Source organism: Dasypus novemcinctus, chromosome 16 (assembly GCF_030445035.2).
Source record: "Dasypus novemcinctus isolate mDasNov1 chromosome 16, mDasNov1.1.hap2, whole genome shotgun sequence".
NCBI lineage: Eukaryota > Metazoa > Chordata > Mammalia > Cingulata > Dasypodidae > Dasypus > Dasypus novemcinctus.
The window spans coordinates 26236199-26251109 of record NC_080688.1 but is presented as its reverse complement, the minus strand read 5'-3'; the positions used below and the strand labels follow the sequence as shown (position 1 = coordinate 26251109).

Below are 14911 nucleotides of genomic sequence, written 5' to 3'. Positions count from 1 at the left end.
AACAAGATGAGGCAATGAAATGACACAACAAGGAGACACAGCAACGAACACAGTCAGAGACACAACAAGCAGGGAGCAGCAGTGGTTCAAGTGATTAGGCACCTCCTTCCCACATGGGAGGTGCCAGGTTCAGTTGCCTCCTAAAAAAAAAAAAAGACAAGCACACAACAAACAGACACAGAGAGCAGACAGCAAGCACAAAAAATGGGGGGTGGGGGAAGGAAATAAATAAATAAAATCTTAGAAAAAAAAAAGAAGGAATGAAATATTGACACATGTGACAATGTGGATGAACCTCAAAGACCTTATGTTGAGTAAAGCAAGCCAGTCACTAAAGTATAATCTCACTGATATGACCTAAGGATATCGAACAGATTCATGGAAGTAAACTCTGCAAGATAGAGTGCCAGGAGTTAGAAAGGGAGTAGAGTGTGGTGAGCTGACGCTCAGTTTGGGCAGAATCTATGATAAGGTGGAGGGCGGCAGTTTGGCAGTGAACAGAGGAGATGGGGGTGCACGGCTGAAAGTGGGACTCATGGTGCTAGAGTGTGAGTGTGAGCAGGGTTAGGGGATGGGTGGGGTCATCCATGGAGCTGAGGGAGGGCTGCAGGAAGGAACAGGTGACCTCCAGGGAGGATGCAGGCTGTGGCTGGGAATACAATTGTGGGAGCGTTCTTTTGGTATCTATGGCAGGGAGGGACACCAGCACAGGACGTAAGTGATGGGGGAACGTGTGGGGAAGGGTACACCTGGGGCATGCCTCTATGGAATATGAATGTATTCAATTTGTCATAAGGTGTTAGCTAGGTAGGTGGAGACCCACACAATAAACAAGAAAATATTAACCTCCCATCCTGGGGAGTCCTGTTACATTCTCGAATAGAGTGGCAAGAATCTCTAGAGTATATAGGCAGGGCCTAGTAAAAGAAAAACAGACAAATAGGCAAGGCTACAATCTTAATACTTCTATTTATAAACCTTATTTTTGTAAAATTGAAATGTAGCCTAGTAATATGTATTGCCTAAGAGTTACCTCCTGAATACCAAATTGTTACTCAAATGTGGCCTGTCTCTAAGCCAAACGCAGCAAATAAAATCACTACCTTCCCCCCAGCATGGGACCTGGCTCCCACGGATGAGACTCCCTGGCACCGAGAGTTTATTACCAAATACCAACTAATGATGCATTTGGAAAAAGACCAACACCGAAAGGAGAAGGCATTGAGTACAAAAGAGTTTCTATGTCTAAGAGATTTCAAAGGGAGTCAGGAGAGCATTTCAGATGTGACACTTACGCACATCTCAGGCTGATCCCACTAACTGCCACAGTAAACAAAGCCTCGGGCAGGTGTGCTCCTGGGGGCTCTAGAGACATCCCAGCTCTAGAGGTAAATTACGCAACCCCATGAAATCAGCGCCCCATAGGTGGGTCTTGCCTTGGAATATATGACAATCTATTTTCTCCAGTGTGACAAAGTCAGACTCTTTTATAATTTCCCTACACATGATTCTTCTTCCCCCTCTATCTGATCCTATAATTAGCTCTATACTTGTTAAATACATATCCCAGAGACTTTGGTCTGTTCATGTGCTGGTTGAGCCCTGAATCTCAGCAGAGCTGCAGCCAACAACTACTCTCCAGTTCATCAGACTCGCCCAGGACAACTAACAAAAGAATGATGATGGACAATCCCCATCCCCAAAAAACAGAGAGTATTTACAACTGCAAGCAAAACAATTCCTTCGATCTGCCCTGTAAGATCTAAGTCCCCTCTCAATCTGAAGCAGAGAGGGCATCACCATCCCATAATCCTCAAGATTGAGGAATGAACAAACGTAAGGGGAGAATGCAACTATGGACCAAAGTAGACTAATTATTATTCCAGTAACGTAAGAACTTGTAACACTGATATAAAGGTAGTGGTTAACAGAGGTTCTGTGGGGAGAAGGAGGAAAGAAAATGTGGAACACAGGGCATTTTGGGGGCATTGGAATTGTTCTGCATGACATTACAATGACAGATAAAGGCCATAGTACATTCTTTCAAATCCTACTAAACTGTACAGTCAAAGGTGTAAACCATAATATAGACTGTGGACCTTGGTTAGTAGCAATGGTTCAATATTTGTTCATCAAGTGTGACAGATGTACCACAATGATGTAAGATGTAATTAATAGGGGATAATGTGGGAGAGGGAGAGGGTGGAGTATATGGGAAGCCCCTATACTTTCAATGTAATTTTTATGCAATCTAAAACTTCTCTTTAAGTAAATTTTATTATAGGAGGAAAGTAACAGAAAAGAAACAGAGAAGAAGGTCCTTATATTTAAAAAGCACTTAATATGCATAATAAAGAAATGCAAAATTTTTAAAAGACCAATCCATTTCCGGTCTATTGTTCCCAACAGGTTTTACCAAACTAAAATAAACCCTTTCTATTATTGTGGTCAAAATCCACACCCCTATCCCCTCACAAGATGCCACCTGCTCTATAAAGGTGGGATTTTTTTGTCAGTTATGTTCACTGGGGCATCTCAGTGGCATAGAGTAGTACCTCGTACACGGATGGTGCTGAGTATTTGTTAAATGCATGAACAAAAGTAGCCAAGGTAGGATTTTTTAAAACTTTATTATGAAAACATATATGCAACATAACATTTTCCATTGTATCCACTTTCAAGTATACAATTCGGTGGTGTTAATTATAGTCACAAAGTTGTGCTACCATCTTCAGGCAAGGTAGGATTTTACTCTAGCACCAATTTAGACATCATTAAAAAACCCCTGCCTTTTTTTTTTTTTAACAAAAACCCTCAATTCAGCTTTTTTGTGTGCTGTGAGGAAAACTAACAGTGTTTGGAGGTTTTACACAGAGGAAGCAAGGCAAGTGGCCTTCATCTGGGCAGCTGCAGGTTCTTTCTTCCCACCTTACGTCTAAGAGCTCTCAAATGCTGATCGATTCAAAAATCCATATTCCTCACAAGAGCTGAGCTACCTGAATACCCTCGTGACGCACGGTGCTATGGAGGAATCGCATTTTGTGATTTTCAAGACATCGTCCTTGGATTTTTCCATACGGCCAGAGATTCTTGCACCTGTTTCTGCTCACGAACAGTCACATCTGTAAGCAATAGACACACCTCTGACCTGTTCTCCAGCCCTCCGCTCGCTGCCAGCTGCCTTCCAAAAATGAGGCTTACTCGCTGGTCTTGGGCCATTCTTCTGAGTGCTTCTTACATGGGTTTGTCATCGATTTCTTGTAGATCTAGGTATGTACGGTTCCATGTGTGTCTGCTTCAGGGCTGTCTTACATAATTATTCCCTGTATTCATACGATGGTTTGTTGGTTTTGAAAGATTCCACATACATTTGCTCATATAATCCCCCCCAGGTGGGCAAGTCAGGTCTCATTTACAGATGAGGAGTTGCAAGTCAGCAAGGCCAGGTATCCTTCCTAAGGCAACAAAACTAGCAGGAGACAGCCAGGACCGGAGCAGGTCTCCCAAGGCCGAGGCCAGCCTCTCCCCACTATCCCACCCCGGCTCCTCCAGGCGCTGTTTTAAGGGCAGTGGCATGTATAACTAGCATTTTCAACCAGCCGTGCTTTTCTTTTCCACAGGGGAGAGCGCAAACACAGTCCTCCACTGCCACAAATAATGCAGTTGAGTTTCCCACATTTGGGGAAGTCGCAAGGGTCAGCACATCCAGAGCGCAAAGGATAAGCCTTGCCTGGGAGAGCGACCTTGGCGAACACGGTATCTCCCCTGCCAGGCAAGCATTAGCCATGCTTTTTAAGCCTTCTGTTTCCAAAAGGTGAGGCAATGGTCCATGCAAAGAGTGTGAAAATAAATGCACCAAGGGAACAGAAAAAATCCAGGCAACCAGAGAGGCTGAGGCTCCCACGTGAGAGGGGAGGGAGAACTGGAAGATTGACTGAAGAAAAGGTAAAATTCTGAATGTGAGAGATCTGGGACAGACTAGGTAGAAAAGCAAAATTTTTACAAATTAAAAAAGCTTTCCATTTTCAAATAAATTAACTCCTTTAGACCAAACTTGTGAAGCTGGTGTTATTAGAGAATAACATCTATGTAATCGATGAAGATATTGCAGATCAGAGAGTTTAGTGCTTTTTCCCTTCAATGCCATTTAACTAGTAGCTGGTAGAGCTGGGATTTAAATCAGCTCTTCTGGGAAGCAGATTTGACTCAACTGATAGAGCATCCGCCTACCACATGGGAGGTCCAGCGTTCAAACCCAGGGCCTCCTGACCCGTGTTGTGAGCTGGCCCGCACACAGTGCTGATACATACAAGGAGTGCCGTGCCATGCAGGGGTGTCCCCTGCGTAGGGGAGCCCCACGTGCAAGGAGTGCACCCCGCAAGGAGAGCCACCTCGCATAAAAAAGTGCAGCCTGCCTAGGAGTGGCGCCACACACACGGAGAGCTGATGCAGCAAGAGGACACAACAAAAGGAGACACAGATTCCCGATGCTGCTGGCAAGAATGCAAGCAGACACAGAAGAACACAGAGCGAATGGACATAGAGAGCAGATGGGGAGGAGGGGAGAAAAATAAAAAATAAAATAAAACTTTAAAAACCTTCCTAAATCAGCTCTTCTGACTCACGAAGACCAGCTCCACCCAATCAGATGGACTCCAAGGGACAGGGCAGAGCCAAAGTACCCCAGGTAAGGTCAAGGGCCTCTGCCTCTCATGGACTGTCTGGGGAGAAGAAGCCACTTGCAGTGAAGATAGGTACTAGGGCTTGGGAAGCAGAAATGATAATGAATTAATCCTTTGTTCAGCAATGGTAGGAAATAGAAATGATTTATCACTTATCCAGGTGAGTTCAGGTCTTGCAAAACCCCACCTACTACAGCTGGCACTGGTTTTAGTTCCAATTGCTATTTAAGCTCAGTGCTAATGTGGTGTGGTTTTTGTTGTTTTTGCTTTTGTGTTTTATTTTGTTTTGCTGTTTTTCCTAACTACATCAGAGGGAACTAACCAAACAAGCATTAGCAAAGAAATGTGTTTCTCTTCACATGATAAATATTATAAATCCAGTCTGTCAATTGTGTCTTTTGAAATGATGCTTTTCATAGCTTGCCTTGGTAACTCCTACACCTTGGGAGGCGGCATCAGACATTTTGGATGCCACATGAGAAACTTCCTTTGGTTGTGCTAGTCTTTAGGGTACTATTTGCTGGAGTTGCAAACTCAAGGGGCTGCTCACCTTGCCAGACAATAGGTGATGGTGGCGGTGACTGCTAAATGGCAAATGCACCTGGCTCAGGTGAGCCTGCTCAGTTAGGTTTTTGAGGCAAGGCGTGACAGTGTGAAGTCCTTCTGTGAATCCCAGGAAAGAGCTTGTTCTTAGAATTAATCCATACCTGTGGGTGTGGGAAACTTGGATTGTACTGCAGCCATGAGGCATGACCCAGGTTGGATCTCCACCCTCTTGCTGGGGTCTTAAACTGAGAACTGAAAGCCAAAACACACAGAAGAGAGCCACTATCCTTTTGACCCTGCCGTGTGAGACAGAGGACACCAGAGGTTGACTGCCATTGTGCCTTGCCACGTGGCAGGACTCTAGGATCTGCCAGCAAAGGATCTTGGGTGAGAAAGCATCTCTGATGGTGCCCTGATTTGGACACTTCATGGTCTCGGAACTGTGAGTTTTTACCCCAAATAAATTTCCTTTATAAAAGCCACCCCATTTCTGGTATATTGCTTTGACAGCCTTTGGCAAACTAAAACACAAGGGTTCCCAACCTTTCAAGTATGAGAACACTCTTATTACAACACCCAAAAATTTCATAGCACCTCTGTCACTTATTTTTTAAATCCCTGAAGACAAGAAGCTTTGAGTCATTGGGTAGCATTTAAAATTATTATTATGTGTTCTCAACCACAGCAGCCTCCAGATATACCACATATAATTCAGTCTATAAGAGACCATGCTTGGCAGACCTATCAGTGTGATGAGAGCAGGGCTCCAAGGGGTCTTCAGACCCAGAATTTGTTAACAACATGAGGACTCATTAAAAAGAGCCAGTGAAAAGAACAGCCATTTTGCCAGGAGTTAAGCGTGAATATATACCAAAAACTGAAATGATATTCAGGTGCAGTTAGAATGCCAGGTCACCCCTGACCTGGTCTGATCTTGAGCTTCCTTTTTATGTTGGGCTCCTTTTTGGTCTCCAGCTTGAATCATCTTGGGGTGTCTCCTGCTGCCCCACAAGAATGGCTCTAAATTCCAATGTGCTCCCCACAGAAAACCCATGGTCTCTTCGCATTTCTCAGAGTCCAGGCTCATAGTTGAAGTTTTCAGACCAACTCTGCAGAACATCAGCATTTTCCGGGTTGTCGCTCCTGCTCCCCTCCTGTTCCTCGTCTAGAAGCTCAGACACGGGACTCGCAGGGGGTGCCCACTCCCCAATGATCCCTCTGAGGAGGGCGGGAGGAGCCCAATGCCCGCCGCCAGCCTCTGGGAGCCTTCCTGCAGCCTTCAGCGGTGCTTGCCACTGTTCTCACATCCCAGCCTTGCCCCCGCTCAGGAGACTAACTCCCCCCGCCGCAGCCATGGCCACCTAACCCTGAACCCCCTCTTGCAAAGCAGACCTCAGAGGCAGCCCTGTGGAGAGCAAGATCATTACTGAGGGCCAGGAAGGGAGGCAGTCACAGAGACTGCTGGCTGTGCCAAGATTTTTGCCACGAAGAACGGAGAATTCTGACCAGAAGGCAGTTAAAAACTCTGCAGGGGGGCATGGATGTAGTTCAACTGGTTGAGCACCTGCTTCCCATGGATGACGTCGGGGGATCAATCCCTGGTACCTCCTAAAACCAAACAAACAAAAGAAAAGCGAAGTCTCATTGGGGAGCAGATGGAGCTCAGTGCTTGAGCACCTGCTTTCCACATATGAAATCCTGGGTTCAATTTCTGATACTCCTAAAAAAAAAGCAACTCAGCGGGGCTTGCTTCAATACCTGCACGGTTAAGTAGGTGGAGTTCCCCTGAGCTGACAGAGAACTTCAGCCCATCTTGAGGGGCTTTCTCTTCAGATGAAAGGAAGAGACTAAGATGTCACTCTTCAAAGTTTCAAGCAAGAGGGGAAGAGGATGATACTGAGGAGTTTCCCAACAGTGGTGCAAAGGCCAGAGACCCTGGGACAAGGCGATTTCTCTGAAGGTACAATTAGTTTCCTCCCTGCCTGACTTGGTGCTGAGTTGCTCATGCTTTTAGGATCGACGGCAGGGCACCCTCCCATTTTCAAAGAGGTAATACTGGTAGAGACTAAAGGAAGCAGGTTCTTGATTGGTCCTATTTTAATAATTATTATTATGCCATGGCAGTTTCTGGGAAGCTGGTCCTAATTAAAAATGGAAAGAATTTTAAAATGAGCCATCAGTCCGATCTGTGAACAAATCCCAGCTCCATCTCTTAGCAGTTGAAAATGGAAGTCATGGTAGCACTACTTGTTTTGGGTTCTCAGGATGAACACGCTGGCATTGAGTTCAGGGTATTGTTTTAGAATGATTCAGGTCTACAGTTTAATAAGCTGGACTCCCAATGAAGCACAAAGGAAGCCCTCAATAAATATTAATGGAGTGAGTTATTATGAATAATAAATTCTTCAGGAGAGGTAGCTGGAAAAAAAAATGTCCATGAATGATAGATGATGTGCAGGGTGAGTTCGATAAGGGAATCCTGCTACTCTGCGAATTGAGATGGCACCGAGTCTTAAATAGAGGAAAAGTTTCACAGGAGTTTAATTATACACCATATGATGGGTGAGGAATAAATGTATCGAAGCCTCGTGCTTCCATGAAAATGGCCCTGGATGTCAAGATATCTAAATTCTAGTCCCAATTCTATTAATTTTCTCTGTGCCATTGAACAAGCCCACTTCAGACTCAGTTTTTTGGTTTTTTTGTTTGTTTTTGTTTTTGTAAATTGAAGAAGCTGGACCAGATTAGACCTAAAGTTCATTTCTACTCAAACATCGTATGGTTCTCTCACATTTCTGCAAGTCAAATTACTTATAAAGCAAGTCAAAGTGTTTGAAGTGTTCTTCTATTGAGAAGCATGCCTAATTTGTAAGCAGGATAAAAAAAACATCTTCACCATCAGCCACTTGCCATCATTAACATCATCATCATCATGGTCTTCACTCTTATTTAGACTTTTTCACCACAACCTAGGCTCTGCCCGAGGGCGTGCTATTATCCATCATCTCATCCCATTCTCTCAATAATTCTGAGCATTTCACAGGATTCATTCAAAAGAGAGATTTATGTTCCTTAAAAAAAAAAAAAAAGAATAGGATAACTACTGACTACATGACTAAAAGCAATCATTAATTGACAGTCTCCTCCACGCCAGGCACATGACAGACATTTTCTCTAATCCTCACAACAACCCTGAAGAGTAGATAGTAAGAGTTCTCCTTACTTTTCTATTGTGTAACAAATTACCACAAACCTAGCAACTTAATACCACGTGTTTATCTCCGGCTCCATGAGTAAACTGTCCAGGTGCAGCTTTGCTGGGTCCTCTATTCAAGGCTGCAAACTCCAGCTTGGCCAGGGCTGCGATCTCACCTAAGACTCGAAGTCTCTCAAGCTCACTGTTTGTTGTTGACTGCACCCCCAAGATGGCCCACTCCCTATAGCAACAGCCACAGTCTCCTGAAGTTGGAAAACTGAGGTCCCTGTTTTCTTTCTAGGCCCTCAGCTCCTGGAAGGTCACCTGACATTCTCCGACATGTGGTTTTCTCGACAACATAGCCAGGCCAAGAGAACCTCTCTAGACCCTCTTTTAAAGGGCTCGCCTGATTATACCCGGGGCCACCCAGGATCATCTCTCTTTTGATGAACCCCAAATCAACTGATTTGGTGCCTTAATTGCATCTGCAAAACCCCTTCCCCTTTGTCATATAATGTAACACAATCATGGGCACTTTCTCCCATTATATTCACGAGTCACACACACACACATAAGGAGAGGGGATTACTCAAGGCGTGCCCTCAGAGGGCAGGAATCTTGGGGTCCATCTCAGATGCCTGCCTACCTCAAGCTCTGCTCTGGAAGTCTGAAGGCCCCCTGGTGGAGAAGGAGCAAAACTAGACCTGCAGTCAAGTATGTGAGAGCCCGGCGCCCAGGCTTCTTCTTATGCATTGCACCCCTGTTCTTACAGTAAACTTCATAAACCCCAAATAAACCCTATATTGAGGTCATCAGGCATGTAGAATTCACTGTGGCTAAGCCCGATTCTCAATTCCCCCGGGAGTCCCTCCCACTCACATGTCAATCATGTCAGGCCTGGACCCAGTTACCCAGAAAGGAGCTGACATCAACTGTGAATAAAGCCATTTGCAGCCAGGGGCCCAGCAGCCTTGCTCTGGCCTCTCTTTGTCTCTCCTCTTCTCCTGCCCTCTCACCATCTCTTCTGTCCTCAATGCCCAGATGCATTGAGGCCTGCTCCCCAACTCTGCTTGCCCTGATCCTTCTTGAGCCAGGCACCGGGCCTTGCGCAGATGAAGTGCTCAAGAGTTGTCTGTTGAAAAGTTTTGGTAGTGGATGGTGGTGATGGTGGCACAACAGTGCGGACTTGATTAACAGCACAGAATTATGTATTTGAATATGGTTAAAAAGAAGGAATTTTAGGTTGTATCTATGTTACCAGAACAGAAATTTTCCAAAGAAAACCATAGGACTGTGCAATGCAAACAGTGAACTGTAATGTAAATGATGGACTATAGTTAAAAGTACAATCTAATTACATGCTTCCAGCAACTGTAACAAAGATACCATACTACTGCAAGCTGCTAATGATGGAGGGGTAGAGGCAAACTCTGTTTTCTGCATGAATATTCTATAAATCTACAAATTTCTAATAAAATTTAGAAAAGAATTATCTGTTGGGTGGAACTCTTCACCTGGACACCAGCACATTTTAGATTATATCAATTTTTTCCCCTAAAGTTTTGAGTGCTTTTCGAAGTTGGCACCAGCCAATGTCCCCCATGTTTGGAGCTGCACATGTGATATAGACTGTTACTTTCAGCCTGTCAGGGCTCTTCCCAGCCCAGCACTTAGAATCTGCTGCTCGCAGTAGCTCAGGCGCTCACCTCCTTCTCCACACAGGTAGCAAGATATTGCTCACCTCCTACACCCAAGAGCAAAATGTAAAGAATGAACGCCCACTGAGCACCTGCTAAATGCCGTATATTGTCCATATACGAGTGTCGCCTTTTATAGTTTTAGAACCTGAGGCTCAGAGAGATTGAATAACTCGTCTCAGGTTACTCTCTGCTGCTGGCATTTGAACCAGAACTGTCTGATGGCAAAGCCACACTCTTTCCATCCTAGGCTATTTACACTATTGAATTAGGTTGTGTATATGTGTGTTTTCCCCTCAAATTGAGGAGAGTCCCCAAAACTTTGAGCAGTGCCTAAATAGGTATGAGTTTTGTGGAGACCTTCAAGCTCCCACGGATCTGACTTAGCCACAGATGCACATTTCTCATATGTGACATCCTAACAGAGTAATATTATTGGTGGGACTCAATATTTGTTCAAAAGAAAAGTCTACGCACACCTGCTCCTTAGTGCCTGTCCAGGCCTGAGATGTGTTGGTCTTTCAGGAAATGTTTGAGGATGGAAAGGAATGTTAGAGATGATGGCCGTGGGTGTTTGGTGGGTTGGGGGATCCCAGACCCAGCCCCGCCGCCGCTGCAGGGAGCACCCTGGGTACACACGGAAATTCCCACAGCCTTTAGCAGGCTTCTATCGCCATCTAGCAATCGTCGGGGGAAATAGCTCTCTCTGTCCTTCCCCTGGACGTTGGGAATCTCTTTAGATCCCTGAGTCACCGCAGTCCTTCCCACAGTGTCGGTTTTTGTGCTTTTTGTTTTGTTTTGGCAGCTGTTTTTAGTAACTGTTTCCAAGGCCTGTTGTGTTCAAAGAGATGTATAAAAAGTTGTCTTCCCAGCTCAAAAGAATGTGTCACTTCTTATCCTTGGGTGTAAGAATCACACTTTTTTCAGCTCTGAGTTCCTGACATTAACCTGTGCCCTCCTTGTCCTCATGTCCATCCCCACCTCTCCTTCATGGCCCAGGACAAGTGCCATCTCCTCCAAGAAACGTTCAAAACCACACCATCTGTCTATCCACATTTGTCCCATGACAGGTGCTTTATCAGCATTTATTTCCTGCAATTCTCATGACAATCTTAAGAGGAAGGTATGATTATTTCTGTTTTATAGTTTAGGAAACTGAAATACAGTGCGCTCATCCCGCTTTACACTCCTCTCCTCAAGCATCCCTTGATCTCCCTGCTGAAGTGCTACCTCCCTCTTCTGCTAGCACTTTATCTCTATCTCTTTAGTGCCATTTTGCGATTTCCCCTTTGTCCTTGACTGGCGTCCATGCCCATTTTCAATCTCAAATATCTAAGTTCTCTCCCCTCGTTCCTCTACCCAGTGCTGACACTTATCCAAAGGACAGGGGTGGATTTTTAAAATGCCTGCTTGGATTATGCCACCTCCTTCTCTAAATCAGAAGCTCCACAAGGGACATTGTCTTCTGCTGTCACATTTGTATATACCGAACCTTACTCATGGTGGTCATCCCATAAAGGTTTGTGAATTCATTTGTTTAACTCATAACATTGCACCTGCTCTATTTGAATGTGCTCATGTCTGTGGAAGGCTGCTCGATGGAATATGGTCAATTTGCAAACACAAAGGTGGAGGGAATCTATAACAGAGCGGGTTAGGTGCAGACAGTCTGAGTGCAGGCCTGTCTTTCTGGGAAGACCAAGTCTTGGTTTACGCTGTGTTTATGGTAGACTAGTTAGCAGGCAGGGAGCCAAGGGGGCAGTCTGGACATCCCATCCTTGAGCATGTTAAATAGAGGAAGCAAAGAAAACTGTTTACTGATTCTCAAGCCCCTCGGGCGTCTGGCTTGGCGTGAGGGTGGCAGGCTGTCCCAGAGATATCTGCCTGGCCCTCTACCTTGGACAGGCCATCTGCACAGGTTCCCATCAGAATTCCTCATCAGGGCGGAGGCAAACACCATCGAAACAGAGGACACAGCCAGGACCAAGATGGGGCACGGCCAGACAGTCAGACTGTGGAGGAGAACGGAGGAGCGCAAGGCCCAGGATTCCCAGTGAAAGAGGACTGGCAGGGAGGTTGTTCAAGAGGAGGATGGGATCAAGAGGGTGGCCCAAGGCAGAATTCCATGTGAGGAGGTAAGAAATGAAGGGTCAGTGGATGAAAGGAAAGGAAACAGAAACTGGGCAGTAGTTAAGTTCAAAATACTGAATTTGCGGCAGAACGCAGGCTGATGTGACAGAGGAGGGCAGTGCATCCTGAAAGCCCCTGCCACACCAGGATGGGGGCGGGGAGGGGGCTTTAGTTCCCAAACTCTGGAAGGCCCAGGGGGCCCCAGAGAGGTGCTGGGCTGTGAGTGGGCTCTTGGGGGCTGGAGCTGTCAACCATCCAGAATCGTTCAGCATTATAAAAAACCGTCCCTGGCCTTGGGGTATGTACTGGTTGAGTGTCAGCACTGGGGAGAGGAAAGAGGGGAGAGAACTTGGATATCTGAGACTGAAAAAGGGCATGGACGCCAGTCAGTGGCAAAGGGGAAACTGACAGCGAGCACGGAGGACCGTCCTTCAGTCAGATCAGCCTCCCTGCCCCTGTAAGTCTGGGGCCCCCCGGGGTCCCTAGCTGCTGGCTTCTCCACCCACAGAACGCAGCCCTGGCACGGAGCACCTGTCCAGCTGGCTGAGTGATGTCTGAGGCCAGGCACCCGGCTGGTTGGTTTGGCTGAAACCCAGAGTGAGGAGACTTGCAACCTGATCCTGGCAGCTTCCCTGTGTCCCCATAAGTCTCCACAAGCCCACAGGTGGTTCTGCTCCATGTGCCTGTGCCAAACCCCAAATCCCTGCCAGCTGAGAAGGACCAGCTGAGCCACTCGCCTCTGAGTGTCTTGAAATATGCGATTCTGATCCAGCTCCTTATGGTGGTTTCCATTGCATGAACCCCCAGAAAAACATGCTCTTAAACTTAACCCATTCCTGCGGGTGTGGACTCATTTTAAGTAGGACCTTATGATGAGGAAGGATCTCACTCCGATTAAACAAGGTAGGTCTGAATCAGAATGAGTCTTAATCCTATTGCCAAAGGCCTTATAGGAACGGCCACACAGAGAGAAAAAAGCCAGAAGTTGAAAGTCAAAAGAACCCAGAAGAGAAGGGAGAGGCCAAGAGAGGCCCCATGTGTATTGTCATGTGACAGAAGAGCCCAGGACCAAGGATCACTGTTAGCCAGCCCCAGAATGCCAGTCTTCAGGGAGAAAGCATCATCTTGATAATGACTTGATTTGGTCTCCTAACCTCAATACCATAAGCCAATAAATTTGCTTTAGCAGCCCAGGGAATTACAACAGTTTTTGGTACCAGGACTGGGGTTCTACTGTTGCAAATACCCAAAAAAAATGCAGAAATGGATCTGGAATTGGGTAATGGGTAGAAGCTAGAAAAATTGTGAGGTGCTTGATTTAAAAAGCCTAGATTGCTTTGAAGAGACTGTTGGTAGAAATATGAACATTATTAAAGGCACTTCAATGAGGACTTAGAAGGAAATGATGAATGGGTTATTAGAAACTGGAGGAAATGTAATCCTTGCTTGAAAGTGGCAGAGAACTTGGCAAAATTTAGTTCTGATATCAAATGGAAGGCAGGACGTGGATATTTAGCTGAGACTTCCAAGTTAAGTGTAGAAAGCACAGCCTGGTTTCTCCTTGCAGCTTAAAGTAAAAATGCAAAAGGAATGGGATAAACTGAGAACTGAACTCTTAAGCACAAAGATACCAGAAATTGATGGTTTGGAAATTTCTGAGCCTGTCCAGATAATGTGCTCTGAGACTAGGACCAGAAGCAAATCTATCAGGCACCTTCCTGAGCTTCCAGAAAGTAAGTCCCCAGAGGACTGGGCTCCATGTGAGGGTTTAATTCAACAAGAATCTAGTCAGTCATTTCAGTGGAAGTCCAGATTGGAAATGCAGTGATACAGGAAGGATCTGTGGAAGGTTCTATTGTCTGATGGTTTGGACTCCTGTGAACTGCCAGGAAGTATGATGATTAGGTTAATGTGTCAACTCGGCCAGGTAATGGTGTCCTGTTGTCTGGTCAAGTGAGCACTGAGCTAATTGTAATACAAGGGCATTTCATGGACTTTAATCATCAGTGAGTTGATTGCATAGATGACTGATTACCTATAATCAACAGAGGAGGTTGTCATCCACAATGTGACATCTCACCCAATTAGCTGAAGGTCTTAAAAGGAGAAGTGATTTCAGCATCCGGAGAGAGAATTCCCATCTCTACTTCAAACAGTCAGCATCTCCTGGGGAACTCCTCAAGGACCTTCATTGGAATCCCTGGCTTGCAGCCTGCCCTGTAGAATTGGAACTTGTGCATCCTCACAATCCCATGAGAGAATTTTATAAAATCTCATACTATTACAGATACCTCCTGTCAGTTCTGATTCCCTAGAGAACTCTGACTAATACGGGGAGCCAACAAGATTTTTGCAAATTCTGTGTGAGCAGGACCACTGCCAACTGGACTGAAAGGAGCAGAGAAGGGATTAATTGAAGGGAGAATGGCTTCAAGGCAAGGGAGTAGACCCACCCATGTGTGCACAAAGGGCAGGTTCACTCCTGCATTTGAAGGGGGCAGGTCATCTGCCCCAGTGCTTGGAGGGGATGGGCCCTGTGCTCCATTCTTCGGGGAGAGTGTGCCACCCCATGCTCAGAAAAGGGTGAGCTTTCACCCCAATATTTGCGGAGAGCATGGCCACTGTGCAAGTGCTTGGAAGGCATGGGGCTGCCGCTCCAT

At 45.7% G+C, this 14911-nt stretch overlaps 1 non-coding gene across 1 annotated transcript; it reads right to left on the bottom strand.

The window, feature by feature from the left end:
- Positions 1 to 3617: 3617 nt before the first annotated feature.
- Positions 3618 to 3780, bottom strand: LOC111761297 (U1 spliceosomal RNA). Its single transcript, XR_002794702.1, has one exon. It is a non-coding gene; the product is annotated as a U1 spliceosomal RNA (small nuclear RNA).
- Between the last annotated feature and the right edge of the window lie 11131 nt (positions 3781 to 14911).